We start from the raw sequence: 6,000 nt of genomic DNA on the forward strand, positions 1-6,000 counted from the left end.
AGAGTCGGCCCTGACTAATGCAGAGTGGGTGCTTTTCCAGTGAGAGTGTGTGAAATAGAGACACAACTGAGTGAATGGTAAATGGGTCTCTCAGTTACAGTAGAAGGTCCCCAGTACGCGACGAGCGCTGATCCTCTTACCAGTTACTGTCACTTCAAACAGACTGGGCGAAGATGAGTCTATTTGCTATAGTAAACAATTTAATATTTGATGTACTGTACAGTGAGAAATCCTCCCCTCCTGTTTCACCCCCATCTTCTCTGTTTGTTTTCTTGAGCATGTGTGTATGTGTGTGTGTCTGTGGGCACAGTGGGGTAGGGTTGAGTGGGGGGTTGCTGACATAGTCAGCAAGGCTACATGAGGCAACCAGAGCATCTGAGAGCATGCATAATTTCTCTGAGAGATGACGATGGAGAAAATATGGTAGCTGCAATGTTAACACATGGGTAGTGATAGGGTTGGTTCGATCTGATATGTAACACAAACTTATTTTTTAAATTTACTTTTATCCAGCCAAGTGGTTTTGGTACGGACTGGCCAGGACTTATAGCACCGATTGTCCAGCTTCCCACTTTTTTATCAAATTTATTGGAACAACAGAGGAAATCTGTGACATTTTAACATGAAAAAGAGCCACTGAGAAGCATAAAAAATCTAATCATTTGCCAACACAGGTCTTGACCTGCATGACGACTTTTTAAATCATGTTTATCTCCATTTATTAAATCCATGCAAGGATAAGAGTTCTGTAATCGTCAGCAAGCTTCAGAAATAAATTTTTACATCAGCCTCAAACTGTTGTGTTAAATCTCTGTATTGGGGTGAGGGTGAGGGGGGGACCTGTGGGTCTGTGCCAAGATGGCCCATGCGGGGAATGTGGCACGACTAGGGGGTAGGAGCCAGTTGGATGGCTGAAGAGTAAGAGCTACAAGCAGAACAATTACAGCAGTCACTTACCATCACAGTGTCTGGTTGAGGCAATGGCACAGCGGGATGCCGCGGGGCAAGAATGAAGCTTTCATCCAGCTGGTATCACAAGATCAAGCTGGTCATGCCAGAAATGACAAAACAATATGCTTAGCCCAGTGAAAGGTAGATTTTCCCTTTCTTCTTCTGCTTTTTTTAATAACAGAAACTTACTGATATTAAGAGATTTGTGGATTCACTTCTCATTACTAAACTGGTTATATGTTAAATTAATTACAACTATAGTGTCAAAATATCTGAAAAATTAGATTTAAGAGAATGTGTTTCTCTTTATTTATTTACTCTCTTTTCAAAATGATTTCAGTAACAACATGTGTCACTTGGCATCTGTCAGAGTTTTGGAAAGGCCCAATAGCAGACATGACAAACATTACAAGTCATCACTGCTGATATTTTGTCAGCTTTCAAAGCAAAACCGAGCATCATACAGCTAATGAAAGACTTTGGGTCCAGATGGAGAATGTGACTAGAGTGAAAAACAAAAAAAAAAAAAAAAAAAAAGAAGATGTGCCAAAACAATCACCCACAGAGATGGCCATTCAAAGGCATGCGTTCACACAGACATTAGCATAACTGAGTGTAAACAGTCATGTTAATCTACACAGGAGCACACACTCTTAGAGTTGAGGCAGCTGACCGCATCTGCCCCTCGTCCTCAGGTTCAGTGATGGCCACTCCTGCAGCCTCACCTCCCCCTGTCAAGTCGGATTCTCCTGGTAGGATCCATCATCTGGTTGGCAGTCCGGGTGCCAGTCAGTTACATCCCTGGGGACTCAGGTAATGGGAGCTTGGAGGCACTGGGCTGAAGCCTCCCCAGCCTCAGCAGCAGCTGTGTGGGAGACGGAGAGAGGTGCGGCACAGATGTGAGAGTCTGGAGCCAACAGAAGGTATGGTTGATTTCAGCGTCGGCCATGTTTGTTATTCCACCTTTTCCTGGGAGGAAGAAGCAGGCCCTTGATCTGGCTCACAGCTAAACACTTAGCTTTTGTTCCCGAGATGAATAAGTGCAAGAGGAATGAGGCATGAGGGAAAAGAAGAAGAAAAGGAAAAAAGGATTTGGGGCCAGAGGAGAAATCCGGTCAAAGTGCAGAGTGAGGTTGGTTATTCTATACCCCGCTAATGCTGAACCCCTATTCCAGAACGAGCCTCTGAGCGGTGACACACCTTTCCTTTTTGCTGCGGTAAAACTCCGGCAAACTTACTTGACAATGCCAGGACATCATGTAATATAAACATGACAAAATATAAACATTTGACATTGAGCCTTTACTTTTTTTAACACTTTTTATAATTTTACCCTCTAAATGGACAGCTTTATTTCTCTCCACTTACATTCACCAACGGTGGGAAGGGATTCAACCCACCATAAACAAACACACTCTACTGATTCTCAGTGGGCCCATGTGATGAATAGTACCAGTCAAAATCATTGCTAATGCTTATAACCCGATTTTCACAGGGAATTTTGCACAACTTCGTTTTGTAGTAACACTAGCCACCTTGTAAAAATGAACACCCTCTTCGAACAGCACAAGTGAGAAATGGGATAGTTTTCCCACTGAGTTCCCAGATGTAGGATTGCCATTGTATTCACACACCCGGTGTTAGCCCAAGACGGCACCCTCAAATACAGCTCCGTCTTGGCTTTGCAGAAAAAACAAGCCTGTGATATGGAAGCGGTGGCAGTGTGAAGCTGTCAGTACAAAGTGCTTGTTTATACTAGAATAACCCCAAAAGAAAAATTGTATATGAAATTTGACATCCTCTTCTCATATTGCATTTAAAAACCACTGTCCTACTAAATATTTGAGTTCCCATGATGTGCCTGATGCTAGAAAATGCTGTGCATGTGCTTGCATGAACGTGTGTGTGTGTGTGAGTTTGTGTGTGCAGTACAGCGGAGCAAAGTACATCTGCAGTGCTAAGGAAACAATCTGTTAGCATACAGCTTTGACAACTCCATCAGGCCAGTCTCAAGGTAGCTGTCAATCACAACAAATCATCTCATCCCTGAGCGCTGTGAGGACCTCTCTCCACTACTACACACATGACAGGCCCCTACAGCTCTATTTACCCATGCACACCCTCCCAGTGCCAATGGGCTCGTAATTAGAAAACAGCAAAAGAGAAAAGAAACGGGGGCTGGTAGTAAAAGTAAGTCGGTAACATGTTTGGATACAAAGCAAGTGAATGGTGTCTTTTCATCGGCTACATTGGCATTTGAAGAGGGGGTTGGCACTTTCATGCTGGCGGTTCATTGAAAAGCAAAGGCATTCTCATTCACTCTCCCATTTAGGAAACAATGTAAGCTTGTGTGTGTGTTTGTGTGTATACATGTGTGTCAAGGTGGGGGTGGAGTGTAGGGGTGTCACACACAGTCTTGATTTGCAAGACTCATTTTCAGCTATCTATAATTAGATTAATGTGGTGATGGCATAGCTCAAAGCCAGACCCTCTCCACTTCCATCCCAGAGCATATGAATGAGGTACTAAACACATCTTTATTCCAGGCAGAGAAAGCGTTGGTGTGAGTACTTAGCATACCCTTTATGATGGGGAAAGATGTTAATTGTGTGCCATTACCTCTAAACTGTTTGCTTGTTGTATTAATCACTGTGCTAATTGATGCAGAAATAAAATTGTTGCCACGGGCAAGGAAGGGAGTAAACCAGAGTCAGGGATGGTGGATAAAAGATTATCGTTGTGAACATATGGAGATGGCACTTCTTTGAAAGTCTGCTCTATATGCCCACCAGCACCACATGGGCCAATAAGTGGACTGCCAATAGCTTCATCGAATGCATGGTTTGTGCCAAATGAAAACATGTTGTTTGGGCTGCCCACACATTTAGTGGAATATTTTAAGTTTTCATGTATAGTTCAACATTATGATCATCTTGACTTTACTTTTGCTGAATTTGCATTATAAAGATGCAGATCTTGTTTATATACTGAAGGCTTTATGATTCTGTGCTCAGTTTTAATTACATTACAGGAACCATGCAATTATCAACACAGTCAGTGTTTTGTTCAAGTGCACCTTTGAACAGGTAAGTTTAATACGTATAATTATCACTGGGCTCAATTTTCTCCTGCATGTGTGCATCAAAGTGCTTTATGATCCTGCCTTCAAATGGAACCTGTGAGGTCATTTATTCATAATAGGAAGTCAAACATGAAGAAGTACTTTGCATTCCCAAGATTGTTGAAGACTGGCAGACAAGATTATATAGCCTTTTTTCATTTTGTTTTCAAAACTGAGGAGTGATTCTGTTTGTAATGTGTTATGATTTCTAGTAATTATCACATTGATGATAAGCAGCTATTTAAACAGGAATTTAATAATAACTTGCAAATATTCACAAGACTATTGAACTTTGAGGAAGACCTCATTTAGATGCAGAACTCGCCTTTTTTTTTTTCAAAGTGTAGTCCATCTGAGTTGAAATAGTTTCATGCACATGTTGTTATTGTGATGTAGCTCTGGCTTTTTCACCTGATTATGGAGGTTTTTCATTATGTTAACAATTTCCCTTGCTTCCATCACGCCCATTGTTTTTTCATATCTTTGCTGCTCCAGCAAACAACAAAGTGATGTGAGTAACTGGCTCAAAGAGAGAGAGAAAACAAAATCCTTACTTCAATAGTGTTAACTCAGTCAAAAAAGGTCAGACTATTTGGTCCGTGTGCAGGCATTTTTCTTCATGCTACATGACTATTAAATCTGTTCTTTCTTACTGCTACTCCAGTCTTGAGAACCCCAGAAGCAGTCTTGCTTCTTGTTTCTCATGGTGTATCTTTCCAATAAAAAAAAAAAATAGAATATAGAATATCAATTATTTAATTTAAAATTAATTTAACCACAGTATCCTGCTTCTGTACTTTTTACACTTTATGTATACATGACTGTAAATAAACACCTGCCAACCTGTCAAATATAGGTTCAAATTCAATTTGGTGGGTATAGCTGAAAACTTATCGGTCAATTTAGCTGGTGATGAATGAAGCAAATCATTTTGATTACTTGCCCTGGTGATGCTGTCACTACATCTGCCATCATCCATCCATTAGACGTGTTCTCATTTTAGTATGCATGATGTTGTTTACAAGCAACAGCCTGAACAAAGCAAAGCTAAATGAGGAGTAAAATTTAAACAAAGTAAGTGAAGAATAGAACTGAAAATAAATAAAATAAAATAAAATAAATCATGGTGGTTGGACAGTGTAGAAAATTAGGCTGGTTTGAAGAAAAGATAAAACCATTTCACTAAATTTATTTTGGTGTGGTCTGGATCTGTTCCTCTCAAATTAAAATGGACATGACATGTAAAAACACGTGACATTATGCCCATGTAAATAGAGGAGGTATGTTGTTGTGAAACATGGTGATACAAGTGCAGACAAAGAGATCTGCAGTTATCAGAAAAGGTTTTCCGGTTTGTTGCTGCTCTAATGTATTGGCTGCATTTGTTTGGCTTTATGTTTAGAATATAAAGTGCAGTTTATATAATTTAGTGTTACTTTATTAAATTTAACTGACTGAATTATTTAACTGTTCAATACTGTTTATGATAAAAAATGAAGCCACTGTTAATTTAGTCAGAAATGCAGCACAATACTACTACATAAAATAATGTTTTACTGGTCAAAACATGATCACTGCCACCAGCTTTCTACTACATAATATGACTAAAGTAATTCTTCTAAAAAAAATCTAATCATTTTAAGGGTAAAACAGTCTTGAAAGCTAGACTTTTTGTGAGTTAAGGCAAAATTCAGTGTGATATTGTGCAAAAGTATTTCAACGTATGCAAAAAATAAAAATCTTTGTGTCCCCTGTGGGTCTCCTTAACAACCAAAGAAAAGTTAAGACAGTTTTTTTTTGTAACATCAACTAAGCCAAAGTTTAAAGTGGATCATTTTAAATGTGTTGAGAGAAAAAGTTAATTTGTTCATTGCCGGAAATGAGAACACTGTGAGAATGTTGCTGTGCATTTTTATGGAAAAAACATC

This window comes from Melanotaenia boesemani, chromosome 12 (genome assembly GCF_017639745.1).
Source record: "Melanotaenia boesemani isolate fMelBoe1 chromosome 12, fMelBoe1.pri, whole genome shotgun sequence".
NCBI lineage: Eukaryota > Metazoa > Chordata > Actinopteri > Atheriniformes > Melanotaeniidae > Melanotaenia > Melanotaenia boesemani.